This window comes from Panulirus ornatus, chromosome 55 (genome assembly GCF_036320965.1).
Source record: "Panulirus ornatus isolate Po-2019 chromosome 55, ASM3632096v1, whole genome shotgun sequence".
NCBI lineage: Eukaryota > Metazoa > Arthropoda > Malacostraca > Decapoda > Palinuridae > Panulirus > Panulirus ornatus.
This window is the reverse complement of record NC_092278.1, coordinates 18,003,946-18,027,729: the sequence shown is the minus strand read 5'-3', so window position 1 is coordinate 18,027,729 and position 23,784 is coordinate 18,003,946. Positions and strand designations below refer to the sequence as shown.

At 45.4% G+C, this 23,784-nt stretch overlaps 1 long non-coding RNA gene across 1 annotated transcript in view; it reads left to right on the top strand.

Moving 5' to 3' along the window:
* Positions 1–23,784, top strand: part of LOC139765484 (uncharacterized) — a 165,282-nt gene that overhangs the window by 27,322 nt on the left and 114,176 nt on the right. Inside the window, exon 2 of the long non-coding RNA XR_011716668.1 lies at positions 3,375–3,522. This is a non-coding gene — a long non-coding RNA (uncharacterized lncRNA). The remainder of the gene's footprint in view (positions 1–3,374; positions 3,523–23,784) is intronic.

The following is a 23,784-nucleotide window of genomic DNA, read 5'->3' as shown; positions in this document are numbered from 1 at the left end:
GACGTGGCCAGCGACTAAAAACTGACACACCACAAATTTTAGTCAGATGAACGTGTGTGTGGCAGAAATGTTACATTGGATTTAATGATGGTCTCAATGACGCCGCTCATGTGCATTACCACAAAACCCTCGTCGGACATGTCTCTCTGTTTACAGAACCCTCTCTGTGGAGCCGAGATCTGTCGTGTATTTTTAACAGGGTGATGGGCAGCATCTGTCAGGCTGAGTTGGGAATAAAAGGGGGAGGGTGGAAAAAAAAAAAGACCTTGAATTTTTCAGGTTGTTTATCTTGGTTTCTGGACTCTTGATGTCTGATGTCGTGGCTGTGAGAAGAAAAAATGTTTTCTGAAGTTTTGTCGTTGTGATTAGCAAACTGTCAAACACATTTGTGGACGGGGTGAGTGTATGTCTCCTCCGGGGTGGTGGGTCCTCCGCTCTTGCCGTGTGTGTGTGTGTGTGTGTGTGTGTGTATCGGTGACGTTCATCTCGTAGTTGCGGTGTATGAGGAGGAAGACTTGACAACTCCTGTGTGTGGTGGTTGAATTTTAGGATCTTTCCCTCGGGTTACGTGGTGAGAAAATTCCCTCATTTGATACCTCCCTGAGAGAGAGAGAGAGAGAGAGAGAGAGAGAGAGAGAGAGAGAGAGAGAGAGAGAGAGAGAGAGAGAGAGAGAGAGAGAGAGAGGCACTTTTATCTGAAGCGTATAAGCGTATTTGGCAAGTGTCAGAAACACACATCATAAGGACTAATCATTTCGCCCGTCATAACGGACTTGACTGATATCGAAGAGTACGTCCAGACCCGAGTGACCACGCACGATTTCAGACATCTTTCTAGATTGCCATGCGTATTAGAAGCGCTGTGTGTGTGTGTGTGTGTGTGTGTGTGTGTGAGCGCCAGAGTGGAACACGTGAGAAGAGTACCCATTCCGCAGTAGTGTTGGAAGCCGTGTGCGACGCCACGACCCCACTGAGCACGAGGGTACTTGCCCCTGAACACGGCAGTACACGCCCCTTGAGCACGGCGGTACGAACCTGGGGTGTGAAAGCCGGGCTTTCACTCTACAGGGCCGTAACCGTCTTGCTCAAGGGGCGTACCACCGTCGTGCTGCTCAAGTGAGGGACGAAACAAAAGAAAAAAAAAAAAGTGACTCAGACCAGCCATGTGAAAATGTTACCTCCTTTCAATCACCGGCATTTCCAGGGAAATTAAAGAGCCAGTGTGTCTTAAGAGAGGAAGGGGATGGGGGGGTGATAAACTTTATAGCGTGTAATGAGCATTTCTGTGCCGCCTCTTTAATCACGGACTTTCCCCAGCTCCAGCACGGGTTAAAAAGTCCCCTCAGAACGAGGGACTCATTGGCTTAAGATGCAGGAGCGTTGCGACACAGGATGAGATGGTCCACTGTGAACCCGTAATTTTTCTAGGGCCAATAGATTTTTCTTTCCCATCTCTGCTCTTTCCTTCTTGGAGAAATTGAAAATCCCAGGATTGATTACTTACCGTCAGGCGGGCGGGCAGGCAGACCAGTGCCCTTGTAAAGATGTGACATCATTCCATGAGACCAGCGCTTTTGAGGATAGGACATCATCCCGTGATGGCCAAGACTCGGGGGAGCCGGCACCACCCGTAAACTTTTCAGCATCGTCTCGAATGGAGTCGGGTCGATGGCATGTCCTTGTCGCATGTAGTATAGGTTCGCCGCCGTGCCCGAGGTACGTATTTTCATAGATAGGTTTGCGAGGCAGCATATAAGGGATTTGATGCTTTGCTACGCTGTCACTATTACTGAAGTGGTCGTCGCGTGGTAGACTGACGAAAGCCTTCCACTAGAAACCTCAGTAGTTCAGTGGTCAGGACGGAGATGTTACGTACTGGAACTTGCTGACTGGAGACTGTCTTCAGGGTCCCCCCAGGACGAGAAGCGCAGATTCCATTTCCTTTTTTTTGTCAACACAAGGTCGTCTTGTATCTTAGGCTTGGCCTTGGTCAAGCTTGAGGGCGAGGTGTCGTGAGGCGTCGACACAATTGAATGGATCCAGCCCGAACCATGGTGGTGGCGGGCAGACGACGACACGGTTGTGGCGATAAGAGATCCCTCGATATATTTTTTTTCTTCTTCTTTTCTGTCCCCCTGTTCTCTCTCTCTCTCTCTCTCTCTCTCTCTCTCTCTCTCTCTCTCTCTCTCTCTCTCTCTCTCAAGGGAGGGACGCATCGCAGGATGGGACTAAATGGTGTGTGTTGTTGTCATCACTTTGACCCCGGGGGCCTGTGTGGTGCGATCGTGTGATCCTCCGTATAATCTCTTGGTGTCGGGGGGAGTGACGTGTTTGGTGCAGGTGTGTGTAAATACCGCGTGTATTTTTCTGTGGCTGAAGACGTGATCTCTCCTCCTCCTTCATAGGTCTGTCGTGTAGAAATATATCATTATTATTGTTGTCATTATTGTTATGGACGTGCTGTCTAGGGGCTGAACCAGGGCGTGTAAAGCGGTGTAGGGAAACCACGGGAAGGGTCTATGGGTCCTGGTTTCGGTGCATGATACGCGACAGCCAAAGTGGATGTCAGCGAATGAAGTTCCATGTCTCTCCCTGGCGCTGCCTAGATGAGAGGATAACGGCGACCAAGTATATTATTATTATTATTATTATTATTATTATTATTATTATTATTATTATTAATATTATTGATGTTATTATTATTATTATTGTTGTTATTATTATTATTATTATTATTATTATTATTATTATTATTATTATTATTATTCTTTTTTTTTTTTCAAACCATTCGCCATTTCCCGCATTAGCAAGGTAGCGCCAAGAACAGAGGACCGGGCCTCTGAGGGAACATCCTCACCTGGCCCCCTTCTCTGTTCCTTCCTTTGGAGAATTAAAAAAAAAAAAACAAGAGGGGAGGATTTCCAGCCCCCCGCTCCCTCCCCTTTTAGTCGCCTTCTACGACACGCAGGGAATACGTGGGAAGTATTCTTTCTCCCCTATCCCCTATTATTAATATTATTGATGTTGTTATTATTATTATTGTTGTTATTATTATTATTATTATTATTATTATTATTATTATTATTATTATTATTATTATTATTATTGATATTATTATTATTATTATTATTATTATTATTATTATTATTATTATCATTATTATTATTTTTATTTTCATAACATTTGTTGTTGTGGTTGTTCTTGTATATCTATGCACAAGATTACATTTATTTACGTAATGGTATGTTATAGGAGAAAGGTTTGTAAAGAAATGGTGACTTTTTCCTCATATTTTCCCTGTTTTTATTCCCAGTATCTACAACACGTAGCTACTACTCATTGTATTGATACATTTCCCTCCCCCATCCTTGCAGGTTGTGATCGGTGGGGCTGTGTAGTGGTGTTGTTGAAAGTGTTGTAGTGAAGTAGCGTGCTGCTGTGACCGAACCCGTGAACCATTGTGGACATATGATCAGCTGCCCAGCGTCACCACGACACGGACGAGGTCACTCCGGAGTTCAGGTGAGGTCAACACCCACCCACCCCTTCCTTCGTCTCTTTATCTCGAGGGAATGTTGCTTGTGTCACTTTCTTCTGGAGTGGTGCCCAGATGGGTGTGATGGCTTCCCTACTTGTTGAGATAGAGAAGGAGAATAATAGTAAGAGGGAAGGTATAGTATGCAAGAGAGAGGGAGAGGAAAGAGGGAGGTTTGGAATACAAGAAGGGAAGGAGTAGGACTCAGGGATGAGGGAGAAGAAAGAGGGAGGTTTTGAATGCAGATGAAGGGAAGGGGTAGGACGCAGGCATGAGGGAGAAGAAAGAGGGAGGTTTGGAATACAGAAGAGGGAGAGAGTAGGACGGAGGGAGAAGAAAAAGGGAGGTTTGGAATACAGAAGGGGGAGAGAGCAGGACGCAGGGATGAGGGAGGTTTGGAATACAAGAAAGGAAGGAGTAGGACGGAGGGATGAGGGAGATGGAAGAGGGAAGGAAAAGATCGTGGTCCTCCTGCCTCATTTTGCGGGACTGTATGCTACTTTGGCCGCTGCCCGAGAGCCAAATGGTGTTATATCCCCATGACCTCGCCAGCTGGTGGGGTCTTGTGTCTCGTTGTTGATCCCTCCTGCAGTGTTGATCTTTGTTCCTGACGGTGATGCGTTCGCAGGTCGCCTGAAGCTGAGCCCGCCTAGGAGGTTCGAACCTTGGTAGCGGCGATCTGTGTGAGGTAAGGGAGGGTGCTTATGACACTGGTCAAGGCATTTGTCCTCTGCCGATTGGACTATATTGTGCTGGACTAACGTGAGTCCCACATGGCTGGTGAAATTCCCCTGCCGTAAAGCGTTTTAAGTGTCCCTCAGTCTTTTACATCCACTGGGCACGCCAGCTGAATTACTGGGATAGACTAGGAAAAAAAAAACCCTCAAAAACGGTAATCGTTAGAAGGAAGACTCGTGCGATACGTCATGGAGATACTGTAAGGAGTATTATGTAGCCATTATACAGAGAGATGATGTCTCGCTGGAATGACTCGCCGGGTTGAATGCGCAGGTTAGATCCTCTTGTGAGGCGGAGGTGCCGTGGGGAAATGATGCTTATCATCGGTGGGACGTGAAGGAACCCGCGTCTGTTCAGCTTGCGACCTCCAGACTTGCGCTACGTCATATATGAATCCGACTAACCACATTGAAAAGAAAAAAAGAAAGATGATTTTCATTCAGGGTGTACCAGACAAGTCATGTTGCATATAGTACCTGGAGACTTGCTGATTCAAACAGCCTGAAGGAACAGGCTGTATAGGGAAGTTTGTTCGCGTGTTATGGTCCATTTGTGGCGTTCATTGGTACGTGTGGTTCGGTAGTGTTGTACGTAATGATACATTGTTAAGTGTATTGCGGTGGTAGACACATTCTGTGGTGTGGTGTCATGAATAACGATGCAGAAGTATACATTATTCATCGAGTCTGACGGTACGATCCTTGGGTATGATGGCGAGGTACATGACCTTACCCTTTAAGATTTAAGATGAGGGTCAAGCCATCGGGGACCGCACCGTCGTGCTCAGGATGTCCGCCTTATGTAATGGTGTTGTGTGTAGTGGGGTGGGATTGATGGTTCGGTGTCTTATTACTGCATGATGGTGGTGTGGCGGTGTATATGACGTTACTGCAGTGCACCCAGTCACAGTGTGGTACGTGTGTTGGGCACCGTGACGTAGGTCGTGGTGCGGATCACACTCCGTGGTGCCACAGCGCTTTACGTCATGGCCAGCCAGAAAGCCAAAGTAGAGAACGAGACGCCTGCGCGCTTTGCTCCCTCCCTCGACACCCAGCTAGCTCGCTGGCTAGCCAGCCCGGCCTCTCATGATTCATGGACGAACTCGGCAGCGTTCTCACACTTTTACAGACTTTTACTTAGTGCTGGTGGCGTTAAAGATGATACCTCCCCATGTACAGCAACAGTGAGGGGAGGCTGCCGTCCTATGTGTCCAGCAGCGGAGCTATCGATGACGTCCTCCAGATGTTGATAACCTCAGCCCAACACTTCCAGCCACTCTGCATCACCTCCTCCTCCTCCTCCTCCTCCCGCGCGGGACTTCAAAAATATATATCGAGGAGACTTGATCTCCAGTGAGGCCTTCATGACCCCGGTGGTCTTAGAGAGTATTGGATTTAACTTCTTGAGTACGACGGTCCGGCCTTTGAGTATGATGGCCTCCGACCTTTGTCCCATAAAGGTCACAGGTCAGAGGTTAGTGCGACATGTTCCAATGGGGATGGCCTTACCCTCGTGCTCGGTGGTGCCGTGGTAGCGGCGAATCAGAACACTGTCCACCTCATCACACTGGTGATGTACAAGGAGGATCGTCGGGAAGGAAGCATAGATAGTGTGTGTGACGGACTTTGGCAGTGTCATTAACTGGGCCATGTATTGTGAGTGATGAAGTCGATGACGTCGTAAATGTAAGAAAAATTAGATTCAAATTGTCGCTTGTATGATTGATCGTTTATAAGCGAACAAAATATACAGCAGTGGATGTTGCATCTCTCGGCTCTGGTCTGTGGGTCATGTGGCGACCTCTGCAGGAAGACAAAGGGCCCAATCGTGGCGGGAAACTGTCGCCATCCGCCAATGGAGGACGTGAGGGTGGGAGGGCGACGGTTCTGGACAAACAGATCCAGGAGACAGAGGGTCCCAGAGCCCCTTGTTACCAACATGACGATAGTGGCAGGAGTGTCTGTGAAGGTGACAAAGAGCCCTCAACACTCTCTTCCTGAACCCCTGACACACGATGGTACAGCCTTCGAGTATGATGACCCGGCCAGTGATTCTTGAGCGTTAAAACTCAAGGTTGGAGGCCAGGCCAGGGTTGTCCCGTCAGCTGATACAGTGTGATTGCGGTCCGAACGGGTTGGGATTTACCTCAGCCCCAGCCACGAGCATCACTTGTGAAAGTAGCGCCGCAGCAGATCTGCTCGCCTTGGTCACACCCACATCCGCCAGCGCTACAAAGTACAGCGTTAACCGTATCACCCTGTCGCTGTTTGTATCACTAAATTCGCATTGCCACACCATTACTCATTATTACATTAGATTACCGAGGATTCGTCTTCATTAGTAGCATCAACGCCGAATATGTTGGGTTTTGTTTGATTAGGACTCAACCTGTCAGTATTGCCACCTAGAATTCTAACTGCTTAGTGCCCGGGTGGACTTGAAGCCTATGGTCGAAAAGCGTAGCCTCTCAACTCAGATATTGGTAATGTAAGAGCAGCAGCTACGTAGGATTTTCTTAACCCGTTGGTGAGGTGTGTGTCTGCCATTCAAGCACCATTTTGTAAACCAGTGCAGAGAATTGGACGTTTAAAAGGCATTGGCTCGTGCCACGCAGACACCGGCGAAGCAGGTCTACAAGGGCGTTCACCCGACGCTTCTGCCTCCGTTTTTAAGGGCTTCCTACAGGGTTCTTTAACTATCCCCCTCCCCTTGTTACCTCTGGTCACAAGACTTCCTCAGCTTTTAGGACTCGCCCACCCACCAGCCCCGCCTCGGTCATTCCACTCTGTGTGTCTCCCACGGTCTAGTGATGGTGCTGGATCCCGTGAGTTATGGTAGTGGATCAAGGCAGCCCCTCTACCTACCTACCTACCTACCTGCTTGCGTGGCGGGGGAGCAGGGTTCGGTGGCCCTGCCGTGACCCTTGCCCCTAGCTCAGGTGATTTCCCTAAGGCCAACCACTCCCCACTCCTCTCCCCTCGTCGTCGCTCGCCCGAACACCCATCCAAGACCGAGGACAACAGTGTATCGAGCAACGGGGCCCTGCCCTGGGAATAGATGTGTGGAGTGTCACCCGAGTGTGACAACAGCTTATCTCTCTCTCTCTCTCTCTCTCTCTCTCTCTCTCTCTGTGTGTGTGTGTGTGTGTGTGTGTGTGTGTGTGTGTGTGTGTGTGTGTGTGTGTGTGTGTGTGTGTTTGTAAGGTTAGAGGACTGGAAAACATCTTCAATTTTTTTTTTTTTTTCGGGGATGGAAGCGGTAAGGGTTAAGGAAGGGAGTCTTTCCTCCATACAGGAAGGTTAGAGATGGGAAGCCTGGCTGCTGGTAGAGGCAGGTCGAGATCCCAGAAAGTGATTAGGTCTCAGTGAAAGACGGGAGGGAGTTGCGTCGTCCAGAACCACGGTAAAGCCTTATGGAGAAACAAGGTTCTCACGAAGGTGGATCGAAGAAAGAAGTCTAAAGCCGTTGCTTAAAACAAAAAAGGATCGAGATCGGCGACACTCAAAGGGATGGAGCCTACTGCACGACAGAGTTGTAGAGTTAGATCTCGCGAAACCACCGTAAGGTATACGTGAGGTGAGATCAGGTCCCAAGACCCAGCTGTGAGGGTTAGAAGACCTCCAAGACCATCCATCGTAAGGTTTGCGTATGGTGTGGTAAGGTTCCACAGGCATGGCAGCTAAAAGACGTAAGAGGGCAAAGAGTGATATTAGTCACATATGTTCCTTGATGTAGAGCAGATTGTAAGACCTAATATCTCATATTCAGTGAGATATTAGTATTATAAAGGTGAAGGTGAGCTGGTGCCTAATGATGGTTGAATTGTGGAGCCACTGGGAAACCTAGAAGATAAAGGCGCGATCATTGAGGAATTATCGTCCAACAAGAACCAGTCAGATAAAGAATCAAACGGACAGTGAAACACGGGTTGTTATGGTCCATATCATCCTTGGTATTTGGTGTTGGGGGAAAAATACTATACGAATGAGGCAAGTGGTGGTATGGTCCTCAACGAAGAAACATTAGAAGTGCTTTGAAAAAAAAAAAAAAGTAATTTCGATAGATAGTATGAGTATATTCGAAGATGCAGAAGAAAGCAGAAGGGAAATTTCGATAGATAGTATGAGTATATTCGAAGATGCAGAAGAAAGCAGAAGGGAAATTTCGATAGATAGTATGAGTATATTCGAAGATGCAGAAGAAAGCAGAAGGGAAATTTCGATAGATAGTATGAGTATATTCGAAGATGCAGAAGAAAGCAGAAGGGAAATTTCGATAGATAGTATGAGTATATTCGAAGATGCAGAAGAAAGCAGAAGGGAAGTTTCGATAGATAGTATGAGTATATTCGAAGATGCAGAAGAAAGCAGAAGGGAAGTTTCGATAGATAGTATGAGTATATTCGAAGATGCAGAAGAAAGCAGAAGGGAAATTTCGATAGATAGTATGAGTATATTCGAAGATGCAGAAGAAAGCAGAAGGGAAATTTCGATAGATAGTATGAGTATACTCGAAGATGCAGAAGAAAGCAGAAGGGAAGTTTCGATAGATAGTATGAGTATATTCGAAGATGCAGAAGAAAGCAGAAGGGAAATTTCGATAGATAGTATGAGTATATTGGAAGATGCAGAAGAAAGCAGAAGGGAAATTTCGATAGATGGTATGAGTATATTCGAAGATGCAGAAGAAAGCAGAAGGGAAGTTTCGATAGATAGTATGAGTATATTCGAAGATGCAGAAGAAAGCAGAAGGGAAATTTCGATAGATAGTATGAGTATATTCGAAGATGCAGAAGAAAGCAGAAGGGAAGTTTCGATAGATAGTATGAGTATATTCGAAGATGCAGAAGAAAGCAGAAGGGAAATTTGGATAGATAGTATGAGTATATTCGAAGATGCAGAAGAAAGCAGAAGGGAAATTTCGATAGATAGTATGAGTATATTCGAAGATGCAGAAGAAAGCAGAAGGGAAATTTCGTAACGATTGTTTTGAAAACAGCAGGAAGGTAGTACAGTGTAGCAGTTACGCAAACGAGCGGTCCAAAGGAGATTCAAGAAGAGGGCTTAGAAAACGTCAGACCAGAGGAGGTAGTGGAAACAATTGTCAGTGAACGAACTTGAGGAACTTTTGGAGAACTTGAGCTGAATCTGCCTAAACGCACGAAGTTCCTGTTCTTTACGAGAACTTTGGTCTGATTCACACAAGGTCAGTCGAACCACGTGTTGGACGTGGCTAAGGAGTGTCACAGACGCTCACACGCGCCATGTATTGATGGAGAGCAGGCGCGGGTTGGGGCGGAAGGGGGTTTGCAAGGTTCAGAGGAGCTGTAGGATGCATCCAGGAGAGAAATGAATTTTTCATTGGGTGTGAATGTGAGTGAGTGGAAGAGACAAGAGTGGACAGAGGTCTCACCAGGGTGGGAAGAGAAGGGTAAACGAATGATCAGGAGTGAGTGCTGCCACGTTGGTGTTTGTGCATATGGATGGTGTAGTTTCTGGCCAGGTAGAGAAGTGGAGCAGATGATGTATTTTGCTTAACAAAGGAAGTTAATGGGTTACTTTGTATATCCTGCTGGCTGTCGGATGGTATTATGTGATATATATATATATATATATATATATATATATATATATATATATATATATATATATATATATATATAGTGCAAAGTGAGAGGGTTAGGGAAAATGATTTGGTAAACAGAGAAGAGGTAGTGAAAGCTTTGCGGAAGATGAAAGCCGGCAAGGCAGCAGGTTTGGATGGTATTGCAGTGGAATTTATTAAAAAAGGGGGTGACTGTATTGTTGACTGGTTGGTAAGGTTATTTAATGTATGTATGACTCATGGTGAGGTGCCTGAGGATTGGCGGAATGCGTGCATAGTGCCATTGTACAAAGGCAAAGGGGATAAGAGTGAGTGCTCAAATTACAGAGGTATAAGTTTGTTGAGTATTCCTGGTAAATTATATGGGAGGGTATTGATTGAGAGGGTGAAGGCATGTACAGAGCATCAGATTGGGGAAGAGCAGTGTGGTTTCAGAAGTGGTAGAGGATGTGTGGATCAGGTGTTTGCTTTGAAGAATGTATGTGAGAAATACTTAGAAAAGCAAATGGATTTGTATGTAGCATTTATGGATCTGGAGAAGGCATATGATAGAGTTGATAGAGATGCTCTGTGGAAGGTATTAAGAATATATGGTGTGGGAGGAAAGTTGTTAGAAGCAGTGAAAAGTTTTTATCGAGGATGTAAGGCATGTGTACGTGTAGGAAGAGAGGAAAGTGATTGGTTCTCAGTGAATGTAGGTTTGCGGGAGGGGTGTGTGATGTCTCCATGGTTGTTTAATTTGTTTATGGATGGGGTTGTTAGGGAGGTAAATGCAAGAGTTTTGGAAAGAGGGGCAAGTATGAAGTCTGTTGGGGATGAGAGAGCTTGGGAAGTCAGTTGTTGTTCGCTGACGACACAGCGCTGGTGGCTGATTCATGTGTGAAACTGCAGAAGCTGGTGACTGAGTTTGGTAAAGTGTGTGGAAGAAGAAAGTTAAGAGTAAATGTGAATAAGAGCAAGGTTATTAGGTACAGTAGGGTTGAGGGTCAAGTCAATTGGGAGGTGAGTTTGAATGGAGAAAAACTGGAGGAAGTGAAGTGTTTTAGATATCTGGGAGTGGATCTGGCAGCGGATGGAACCATGGAAGCGGAAGTGGATCATAGGGTGGGGGAGGGGGCGAAAATTCTGGGGGCCTTGAAGAATGTGTGGAAGTCGAGAACATTATCTCGGAAAGCAAAAATGGGTATGTTTGAAGGAATAGTGGTTCCAACAATGTTGTATGGTTGCGAGGCGTGGGCTATGGATAGAGTTGTGCGCAGGAGGATGGATGTGCTGGAAATGAGATGTTTGAGGACAATGTGTGGTGTGAGGTGGTTTGATCGAGTGAGTAACGTAAGGGTAAGAGAGATGTGTGGAAATAAAAAGAGCGTGGTTGAGAGAGCAGAAGAGGGTGTTTTGAAGTGGTTTGGGCACATGGAGAGAATGAGTGAGGAAAGATTGACCAAGAGGATATACGTGTCGGAGGTGGAGGGAACAAGGAGAAGAGGGAGACCAAATTGGAGGTGGAAAGATGGAGTGAAAAAGATTTTGTGTGATCGGGGCCTGAACATGCAGGAGGGTGAAAGGAGGGCAAGGAACAGAGTGAATTGGAGCGATGTGGTATACCGGGGCTGACGTGCTGTCAGTGGATTGAATCAAGGCATGTGAAGCGTCTGGGGTAGACCATGGAAAGCTGTGTAGGTATGTATATTTGCGTGTGTGGACGTATGTGTATGCATGTGTATATACATGTGTATGGGGGGGGTTGGGCCATTTCTTTCGTCTGTTTCCTTGCGCTACCTCGCAAACGCGGGAGACAGCGACAAAGTATAAAAAAAAAAAAAAAAAAATATATATATAATGTGTGTGTGTGTGTGTGCCCAATCCACAGGTTACTGTGATATGATTCTTCATGGTGAGTGGTCAGGGACGTGCAGCTGCGAATGATAAAAAGGGAGGTAAAAACGTTGTGGAGTGCGGAATAGAATTACAACTTGAACTCCAAGGAATTCGGTTGAGAAGCTGAAAATGCGGTGGGAGTGTTGTGGTGGCCGCTGAAGAATGCAATAGCAGAGGTTTGCCACAGACGTGTGTTGGGGGGGTGGGGCAAGCAGGCGGAGGCAAGACAGGAGCAGCGGGGTAAAGATGCTGACTTGGTGAGTAAGTTGTGGAAGGGTGTAGTAAAGAGTGGAAGCTGAAGACGAAAGACGGAAGTTGGATTCTTTTGAAAGAAAATAAAGTCGACACGAAAGACCTAATGTGAGTAAGAGAAGTGTTAATAGATTTTGGAAGGAGAGTAAGTCAATTTTTTTTGCTCTGATGAGGCTTGATGATGATTTATTATGAAAGATGGCAAACATGTGTTGAAAAGATGACTGCTGGAAGGACAGCGAAGATGTGTCACACTTGGGGTATTGTGCTGAGGAGGAGGGCGGCGGAACCACCTCGCTAGAGGCGATGGTAATGTTTTCAGAAAGTGACAGATGATGATGATGATGGTGGCTGTGGTGTTGAGGAGGAGGAGGAGGAGGAAAGGTGAGAATCGTCTCGGAGGCGACACAGAGGGCGTATCTGGCAGCCTGAAAGATTGAGCATGAAGCAGTGGGGAAGTTTAAGAGCGCCGTGAACAGGTATTTGCAAAATGTACCGGGCCATCTAAGTCTGCGGCCTCCAGCATCTCGGTCGACCAAACGACCCAGCCTCGGCCCAGCATGGGCTGTCGAGGCGGATGGGAAGATCGCCCGAAGACTTCACCGGGCCTTTGGTCGAAGGCGCTAACTTCTCTACCGCATGAAGGCCTTAGACGTGGAGCAATGGACTTCTGCAAGAATTTGAGACAACTGATTTATTGGCGAGTGAAAAGTTGAACTTGTTAAAGATGGGGAAAGACGGGATATACGGCGAAGGTAGACTAAATTCCTGTGCTTTGGACAGGTTGTGGAAAATGTTATATTTATTAGTGGGTAAATATTGTCATCATTTATGGGTTTAAAGAAAGCTTTTGAAAGAGAAAGTCTTTTGGGGGAATAGTGGGTCTGTGGTGTGCGTGGAAGACTGCTACATGTCACTTGATGTTTTTGTTAAAGGACCAGCGTTTCTGCGGGACAGTGGCAGTGTGAAGTTTGAAAAACAATGATGTTTTAAGGACGTATAATGTCGCTGTGGCTAATGCTTCTGTCTGGATGGGGGCAGCTCATGAAATGGGGGTTATTTTAGGGATATAGTTGAGCTGTGTTGGTGGATATTGGACCTCTCGCAGTGTACTTTATGTTCTGTTGGCTGACTCGAAAAAGAAATTTGATCCTTAAAGTGTCCAGGAGGGGAATGTTAACCGTGTGGTTTGAAGTTCGACAGTACGACCCGTGGATAAGGTGGTGTGACCTCGTCATACCAAAGGGTAAGCCATCATATGCAAGTGTCGCATCCTCGTACCGCAGGAAACGATTTCGGGCGTGTGCAAGAAGAGATCAGCATCAGCCATACATTCTTAGCAGTGAATATATCATTCAGTGAATAGTAAAAGCATGTGAACAAGTGACGATTATTGACCAGAAGCTGTATAGTGTGAGAATCATTGTATATATGCAGTAATTAAGAACCATTTAGCACCATGTACACCCGGTCCAGCCATGTACCTTGTAGGAAAAATAATAAGGTTAGTATGGAAAATCTGGTGTTATAACGTCTTTAGATCGGAAGGGCCAGAGGATACAAGCCCCCTGGCTCTTGGCGCCTGTCGTAACCAGCGATTACCTCCCTGGCTCACCTTGTAACGCCACACACCGAACGGTTCGATCCCTGAGCACCATGTGCCCTACTGAAGCTTCAGTCCCGATTTCGAGCTCTAATGAACCATGTTATGGTATGAAAAGTTACTTCATGTCTCGTTATGAGTCGGCCAACTGCACCGTAATGCGAGGCTGCTCAGAGGAGACGAGTAACAGAGAGCAAGTTGATAACAAGTTGCACAGAAAGACAAGGACGCTCAGACAGAGGGAGTTCAGAAATTGCCTTCAGTGCCTAAGGATGAGAGTATGATCAGGCAATTCTATAAAGTGAAATTTAGAAGTTTTTTTTGACTAAACGCTGCTTCATTGGAAGTTCATTTCCACACACACACACACACACACACACACACACACACACACACACGAAGTTGCGGTCGCTTGCATGTCCCTGTATTGCCACAGTAATTAGGGGTCAGAAGGCGGCGACTTTTGAAATTTTGGAGGAAGATTTGTACGTGAAATATTCGTCTGAGAACCAGATCACTGAATCATGAACTGGTTCAGACAGACGGGGACTCAAACGTAGCCCATCCCTCGGAAGCGAACCTAATGGAAAAGAATTAAGGCCAGGCATGAGGCTGATATCTGGACGAGACTGGATTGAAATTTAGGCTCGGTGGTGGTGGTGGTGGGGGGCTTCGGCTATAGGGAAGAACTTCGTAGTTTGACGAACTTTGGAGACCAGGTTCATAAGTTTACCTAGTAAGGAAAGTTAAGACAATTTTCCGCTAACAGGGAAATAGTTTACTGGGGGGGGGGGGGGGGGAGAGAAGCTTGGATTTTCCCAGCTTGTGGCCGGATTTTCGAGGGCTTGAAAAGAGACTGTGGAATGATGGGTTGTTCTCCTGATGGGCCTGGTAATAGCCTAAGGAAGCGAGGGGATGGGAATGCCCATCTGCCGAGCCTCGGGGGAAGTGGAGGGAGAGCGTGTCGTCGACCTGAGCTTCTTGTTAGAATGGATGAGTTGATGATATTAGTCTGTTTGCCTGAGAGGGAGTGAGGGATGTGTTGACTCCCTGGACAGTACGAGGGTAGGTCGACGATGTTTGGAGAGTCCAGATGAGACGATGATGAACCTCTAGCACTTTGAGGGAATCGAGGATCACGCACGGGTCTTGTATGCAGCTGTCTTACAGTTATGTTGGAACGCCTGAAGAAGGGTGTTCGCGGGTGTTTGTGATCGGTTAGCATTTAATAACTTGACGTTGACAAGAGTCTCTCAAATGAGCTTGGCAGTCGAGAGGCTCAAAGCCTAACCAAGCAAGCGAGAAACCAACCAAGAGAGACCAGAGGACCGTGAGCCTCCTCGTCTTGAGTAGCCAAAGAATTGTGGATGTAGATTTGGGGCTTGCTGGTCGAGGGAGGGCTTAGGAGAGCGGGTGGGGAAGGGATCATATTGATCTGCTGGGCTCAGGAGAACCGGGGAAGTGATCATATTCATCTCGACCAAAAAGAGCCGAGGGGAAGTGATCATACTGATCTTGGGCCCAGACGAGCCGGGGAAGCGTTCATATACATTGGCGTCAAAAAGAGTTGGTGGGAGGGATCAATATTGATCTCCAGGGCTAGGAGAGAAGGAGAAACTAATATATTACTCTGCTGAGGAAGTGATCATGTTGAATTGCTGGGCTTAGGAGAGCCAGAGAAAAGTGATTATATTGATCTGCTGGGCCTAGGAGAGCTGTGTGAGTGATCATATTGATCCGCTGCGTCCAGAGGTGGGGAAGTGATGACACTGATCTGCTGGACGTTGGAGATGCGCGAGGTGCTGATCTGGTTACGGGTGAGGCCAGGTTGATCCGCTGGACCGAGGAGAAACGAAGGAGTTGATCTGAAAGAGTCAAGGGAGAGGATTGTTTAATCAACTGAGTGCTGGGCAGTTGAGGGATTTGAAGTTGGTCTGCCGGCCTGAAATAGCCAAAGGGGAGGAGTGTTTGATCCGCCTGGTCTTGGATAGTTAAAGGGGTTAAGTGAGTTAAGTCGTAATGACCCCGGGGGGAAAGTAGTGGGAACGGAGTCTGTCTGTTGCACTTGGGAGAGTCCAGAGTAAGTAAGGTATTTACATCTGCTTGGTTTGGATGGTGGTGTGTGGCGTGCGTAGTGTGGCAGACACTTTAGAGATCGCTTTGTCCATCGGCCGGAGTCAAACGTGTCAGACTGTATGCGTTATAATGCCGGCATTTATAGACCTGAATGGTACAACACCAATTGCTATGAATTTTGCCAGAGGTACACCACCTACATATAAAGGTAAGACCTGGAATTCCCGCCGGGCTCGTGACTTGGAGAAATTTCCGTCCTTGGTCATGGAACTTAAATGCTGGTGTATTTTGTGATATTTCCCATATCATATTTCCGGCCCCGTTCTTGTCTCACTACCCGTGATCATGTCGTGTTGCAGAGGTGACACCCAGTGTCACGTGCAACACCGTATGGTAACATAAGAAGTTAAGTTAATCATTAAGGCCACAGTCCGTACCACTCGACAATGTAGCCAGCTGGCGACAGGTATGTGTGATTTCCCTTCGGCTCTTCTTGCACATTTCCACTTTAATTCAATCTTGCTGCACTAACTTTTGGGAGCCGTCATCGAGACTGATTTTTAAATGGTTTAACTTTTTGTATGATTCGACGTTAAGACCCATGCTTGAGCTTGTTGATGATGATTGTGTTGTCATGTTAAGTAAAGTTGGTGTTTTTTGATCATGAAATTTGTCTTTAATCTTCTTCTTCTTCTTCTTCTTCTTCTTCTTCTTCTTCTTCTTCTTCCTCTACTTTTCTTCTTCTTCTTCTTCTTCTTCTTCTTCTTCTTCTTCTTCTTCTTCTTCTACTTTTCTTCTTCTTCTTCTTCTTCTTCTTCTTCTTCTTCTTCTTCTTCTTTTCTTCTTCTTTTTCTTCTTCCTATTCTTCTTCTTCTTCTTCCTCTACTTTTCTTCTTCTTCTTCTTCTTCTTTTCTTCTTCTTTTTCTTCTTCCTATTCTTCTTCTTCTTCTTCCTCTACTTTTCTTCTTCTTCTTCTTCTTTCTGATCTCTTCTCTTTATTTGTTCCTTCTTCGTATGTACTTCCTTTACAGTGTCCATAATGATTTTTCTTCCCACGTTCACACGTCGTAAGAATGAGGATTTCAACATCAATTCTTTACAGACATGTTGATGTCGTGTTGCCAGTTCTGGCTCGCTGTGTCGAGCGCTAACTTCGCGTGTGCTGACTGCTATTTTTGGGGTGTTGTCAGTCATGCCACTGGTACATACACAGGGCAGCACGGGAGCCTGAGAGCTGGCGTACTGCGGTGCTCATGAAGCTGTGGGGACAATCATAATCTTGATGGCCTGACGCACCACAGATTAGAGGAGTTAATAATAGGGTAACTGGACGGTGAAGGAGGGAGTTCTCTCTCTCTCTCTCTCTCTCTCTCTCTCTCTCTCTCTCTCTCTCTCTCTCTCTCTCTCTCTCTCTCTCTGTGTGTGTGATCCGAGCCTCGTTGTGCAGGAGATGTAACTGGACCTCAGGGATGCAGTGGAGGTTACAGCCTGGTGCTTACAGTGTTACTGCTAGTTGGAGTGTCTGTAGCTTGGCTCTGGCCCGTCCCACCAGGAGGGAAGGGGGGGAGGGAGGGAGGCAGGGTGGTGCCTCCTGCTATTACTGCTGCTTCTACTACCTGCTGATTATGGTTATGCTGGTGTAACAAGCTTCTGCTGTCTCGTTATGACTCGTAGTCTTTCGATGTCATCTTCACTGGCCTTTGTGTTAGCTCGTTGAATGTCATTATTACCCTCATGCTCGTGGTTGCCTGTCTCATCCGTAGTGGTGGAGAAACGGGGAGATGTTCGCTAAGGGTTCGGCCTGGCAGGGACGACGGAGCTGAGTTGATTGGTTCAGACCAAACAAGTTCTTTCGTGAAGAAATCTCATGTGATGCAATTATCTATGTATTTTTTTTTCCTTTTTTTTTTTTTGCAGTCTATGACGGCTCTTGGAAGTTATGATTTATATATCAGCTATTTATTTCTTTATGTATTGTATTTTTTATTTTGTATAGTTACTGACTACTTCACAGCTTCCTCGTGATGTCGTGAGATAACCTGGAGTCGTTTTCCACGTTCGATTTGGGTTTGTCCCAAGACGAGGGATCGCTTGAGGTCATCTCGAGGTCAGGGCGTTTTAGCTGACCTTATGTAGTAACCCCAGGTGACTCAGAGCCCACCAGCCCCTCTCTCTCCATTGCTCTGTGAAAAATCTCAAGTCAGCTCCGAAGTCTGACACTTTTCTTATTGGGGTTATGAGACAGAGACGTAGAGTTATGGCCTCCGGGCAACGACTTATGTACACATACCTTGGCTGTTTTGTACTGCTGCATATTTTCCCCATAATATTTTAATCGTCCTGGTAACTTGTGTGAACAAGAACTCCGTTTCTTACTAAAATGCACGGGGCTGGTTCGTCTGTAAAGCACCGCGAACCAAGCAGTAACTGAGCTGGGAATGATTTGAGGTTTTCGGTGATTTGGATCATAAAGTTGCAAAGTGCCATCATCAAAGGCACGAAATGGTGTCGTATAGGAGGGAAAGGCCCTCCTTCCCCCACCGTGGGAATGATGGAGCTGCTGGTAAGTGTGAACTTAGATAAGCACGTTACATGTGTGTGTGTGTGTGTGTGTGTGGGTGTTGGGGGTGGAGTAGTGATTACTTTATGCCTCAGAAACTACCAGATACCCTATCGCTCACATGGCCTCCGAGGTGGTGGTTGACACTCTCGCCATGGAGTGTCTGTCAGCACGTCTCATGGTGGAGAACTCCACCGCGCGGAGCACAGGTGAGGGGGAGATGCCCTCGGGTATCCCCTCCCTATGGTATCTTTGGTGACCCCACTGGTAGTGGTGTGTGTGAGGCTACGTCGACCGAGGGGTACGTCTTCTTCGCCTCCCCGCCGAAGATAAAGGTGGACTGGACCTCGTCAAAGGCTTCTGCAGCAGGAGGTTAGGAAGACACATACGTTTTTGATCATTCTAAATCTGTGTTTAGATGCGGATTATCGAGATGAATTCGAACTCACAGGACGTGGCAGGTAGTTGGTGGACTAGTACAGCCCCCAAACATATAATAGCCGTAAACTGTCGTTAAGCAGTTCGATAGTTTGATAACGATGCCAACAAACTCCTCTCATAGTGAGAGACCAGCCGGTAACACGAGGAACTTACGCTAATGATCGGGACGGCGATTTCGAGCTGGGGAAAAAAAAAAAGAAAAAAGAAAGCAAAAACCTCACAATGATAAAAAACTTCGAGGACGTAAATCCCACCCAAACTACCAGCAGCGAGGCCCTAACTGACTCCGGACGGTCGAGTTGGGGGGAATGTATCCGCCAGATTACGTAAGAAAACTAAGAAAATGGCGTTGGTGGCGAGCAGGTACAAGTGTCCCTTCCACTGTTATGTTGTGTGTGTGTGTGTGTGTGTGTGTGTGTGTGTGTGTGTGTGTGTGTGTGTGTTTAAAGGTATGTGTGGGTTAGGTAAGTGCCGTTTTGTGTTCACAGCTCTTGCGGGGTTGTTGCGTGAAGGGAACCAAGATAGTGAATATCATTTCGCCATGCAGGTCTGTTATTGAATATCCATGTATATCACCCAGCCATATTATTGAATATCCTAGTATCAGGCAGCCATACTATTGAATATCCTTGTATTACGCAGCCATGCTATTGAATATCCTTGTATCAGGCAGCCATACTATTGAATATCCTTGTATCAGGCAGCCATATTATTGAATATCCTTGTATCAGGCAGCCATGCTATTGAATATCCTTGTATCAGGCAGCCATATTATTGAATATCCTTGTATCAGGCAGCCATGCTATTGAATATCCTTGTATCAGGCAGCCATACTATTGAGTATCCTTGTATCAGGCAGCCATGCTATTGAATATCCTTGTATCAGGCAGCCATACTATTGAATATCCTAGTATTAGGCAGCCATACTATTGAATATCCTTGTATCAGGCAGCCATACTATTGAATATCCTTGTATTAGGCAGCCATACTATTGAATATCCTGTATCAGGCAGCCATGCTATTGAATATCCTTGTATCAGGCAGCCATACTATTGAATATCCTTGTATCAGGCAGCCATATTATTGAATATCCTGTATCAGGCAGCCATACTATTGAATATCCTGTATCAGGCAGCCATACTATTGAATATCCTTGTATTAGGCAGCCATACTATTGAATATCCTTGTATCAGGCAGCCATACTATTGAATATCCTTGTGTCAGGCAGCCATACTATTGAATATCCTGTATCAGGCAGCCATACTATTGAATATCCTTGTATTAGGCAGCCATACTATTGAATATCCTTGTATCAGGCAGCCATACTATTGAATATCCTTGTATCAGGCAGCCATACTATTGAATATCCTGTATCAGGCAGCCATGCTATTGAATATCCTTGTATCAGGCAGCCATACTATTGAATATCCTTGTATTAGGCAGCCATACTATTGAATATCCTTGTATCAGGCAGCCATACTATTGAATATCCTTGTGTCAGGCAGCCATACTATTGAATATCCTTGTATCAGGCAGCCATACTATTGAATATCCTTGTATCAGGCAGCCATATTATTGAATATCCTTGTATCAGGCAGCCATACTATTGAATATCCTTGTATCAGGCAGCCATACTATTGAATATCCTTGTGTCAGGCAGCCATATTATTGAATATCCTTGTATCAGGCAGCCATACTATTGAATATCCTTATATCAGGCAGCCATACTATTGAATATCCTTGTATCAGGCAGCCATACTATTGAATATCCTTGTATCAGGCAGCCATACTATTGAATATCCTAGTATTAGGCAGCCATACTATTGAATATCCTTGTATCAGGCAGCCATACTATTGAATATCCTTGTATTAGGCAGCCATACTATTGAATATCCTGTATCAGGCAGCCATGCTATTGAATATCCTTGTATCAGGCAGCCATACTATTGAATATCCTTGTATTAGGCAGCCATACTATTGAATATCCTTGTATCAGGCAGCCATACTATTGAATATCCTTGTGTCAGGCAGCCATACTATTGAATATCCTTGTATCAGGCAGCCATACTATTGAATATCCTTGTGTCAGGCAGCCATACTATTAAATATCCTTGTATCAGGCAGCCATATTATTGAATATCCTTGTATCAGGCAGCCATACTATTGAATATCCTTGTATCAGGCAGCCATACTATTGAATATCCTTCTATTAGGCAGCCATACTATTGAATATCCTTGTATCAGGCAGCCATATTATTGAATATCCTTGTATCAGGCAGCCATACTATTGAATATCCTTGTATCAGGCAGCCATATCATTGAATATTCATTTTTCGTATAGTCACAGTATTGAATCTCCATTCGTCATGGAGCCATATTACTGAATATCCATTATTGAATCACCTTTCGTTGGCGTGGTTATCGTACAGGTTTTTCGGTAAACCAGCTCCCCACCTGAGGCATTCATCATCAGGTCGCCATCACTTCACTTGATATATCTGTGATACTTTCCGGTGAAGCGATTGGTCATCCCGTCCCAAAAATAAATAACGATCTGATTTGAGTCGTATAATTTGCCCTGTATAATTTTTTGTTTTTTTTTTATTTTTAATCGAGCGAGTTACTGCGTAAGCCATTAGAACTAAGTTCGTGTTGGAGAATCAGTGTGTGGACTTCGGGGGGGCAAAAGTCTTGGAGAAAGGGGACTCTTAACTTGGGTAGGAACCCAGATTAAATAGCCGAGAGGCGCGCTGGCTACCTTATGTGCCTCACGTCGCCATATGATGCTCGAGTACAGAGATCTGTTCGTTGCCCTCACCACGCAGCTCGAAGTGGACATCAGAGACGTGGGGTATATGCTCTTCATATCTCCTGACGCTGCACAGCTCGAAGTGGGCATTGCAGACGTGGGATATGTCCCTCATCTGTCCTGAAATGATTGAACAGAATTTTATCCCAGACTTAGCCTGACTCTTGAGTCTTATCGTGCACATTATACTCGACTGATCTTGTTGTTTTGCTCTGAGGGCGTGGCTTCCTTGAGTATTGTTGAGACAAGACAATATGCTAAAAGGTCATGATACTTCACACAAGACTTAGAGAGCAGAGGCAAGTCAGGATCAATACACTTTCTCAATTCTGCATTTATCGGTATTGTTTTAAGTCTTCTAACGTGTATATATATATATATATATATATATATATATATATATATATATATATATATATATATATATATATATATATATATATATATTTTTTTTTTTTTTTTTTTTTTTTTTTTTTTTTTTGTCGCTGTCTCCCGCGTTTGCGAGGTAGCGCAAGGAAACAGACGAAAGAAATGGCCCAACCCCCCCCCATACACATGTATATACATACGTCCACACACGCAAATATACATACCTACACAGCTTTCCATGGTTTACCCCAGACGTTTCACATGCCTTGATTCAATCCACTGACAGCACGTCAGCCCCGGTATACCACATCGCTCCAATTCACTCTATTCCTTGCCCTCTCACCCTCCTGCATGTTCAGGCCCGATCACACAAAATCTTTTTCACTCCATCTTTCCACCTCCAATTTGGTCTCCCTCTTCTCCTTGTTCCCTCCACCTCCGACACATATATCCTCTTGGTCAATCTTTCCTCACTCATCCTCTCCATGTGCCCAAACCACTTCAAAACACCCTCTTCTGCTCTCTCAACCACGCTCTTTTTATTTCCACACATCTCTCTTACCCTTACGTTACTCACTCGATCAAACCACCTCACACCACACACATATATATATATATATATATATATATATATATATATATATATATATATATATATGTATATGTGTGTGTGTGTGTGTGTGTGTGTGTGTGTGTGTGTATGTGTATGTATGTATGTGGGACGAAATACCGTTACGTCCGCAGACTTGATTAAGTTAGTAACTTGAAGATGTTGAGCTGATTTACGTAATTAATCTTACTTTAGATTAGTCTTCCTCGTAGCGAATACTAACCAGACATACACGTTGGAGTGTGTGGTAATGAGATGTGTAGCGTGTGTAAGCCAGGAAGACTTGTCAAATTAATATTCCCGGTAGGTAAAAAGTTCATTCCTCTTTCCTGGAAGGCGACTGAAGTCCAGTTCCCTCGCCGGAGACATATTCATAGCAGTGCAGGAAACAGGAGGAGGCGCTGTGTGGTATTGACACCTCGTCCGGAGCTTCGAGTAGTTGAAGCAGCAGTATCTTAGGATGAACTCGACAGTGTGGGTGTAAGGACGCTGGTGTTACGTCCCTGGCAAGAAAACTTACACAGATTTTGATGTTGTGATCTTATACATGCACAGTGCATGATGAAGGGATTTACAGCTCTTGTACTTCCTGCTGTAGGAGCGTACAGCTTCTGAGCAAGACGGTACTACTCTTGAGTAGGAGGGTACAGCTTCTGAGCAGGACGGTACGACTCTTGAGTAGGAGGGTACAGCTTCTGAGCAGGACGGTACGACTCTTGAGTAGGAGGGTACAGCTTCTGAGCAGGACGGCACATCTCTTGAGCAGGAGGATGCGCATCCTTGGCCTCGATGGCCCGGGCTTTGACCAGATCCTTCGGGATCAGGCTGGCCTATCCAAGGGTAGCACCGCCTTGCTCAAGTGGGTGCGCCTCCCCTCCTGGTAACCAAGTGGTCGAGGATCGTACCGTCGTGGTCTTAAACTGCCAGTCAGTCAGTGGTACACAGCAAGCTCCTCCTGATGACTGGGAGATGAAAGGCCGTCCCACAGTCTGGGTGACTGAGGCCGTAACTCCCCTGGAAGACCTTAGACTGTACGCAAACTTATCTGTGACTTCCAGCAACTCACTTGTCTGTCTCCTAAATAGATCTTGTATATATTTTTTTTTTTATCTTCTGCTGATTATCTACTGTTGTTTATTCACACAATGAAGAGTACATTGTTTATATGTATTCGTGGATAAACTATATTTATTGATGTTTATATTCCCCGTTAAACTAGATTTTGTCATATATTCCTTTGATAAACTGTTTTTCTTTAGATTTTTTTCATTACTTTTTATTCTTTGGGAAACCAACTTTTTTTTTTAG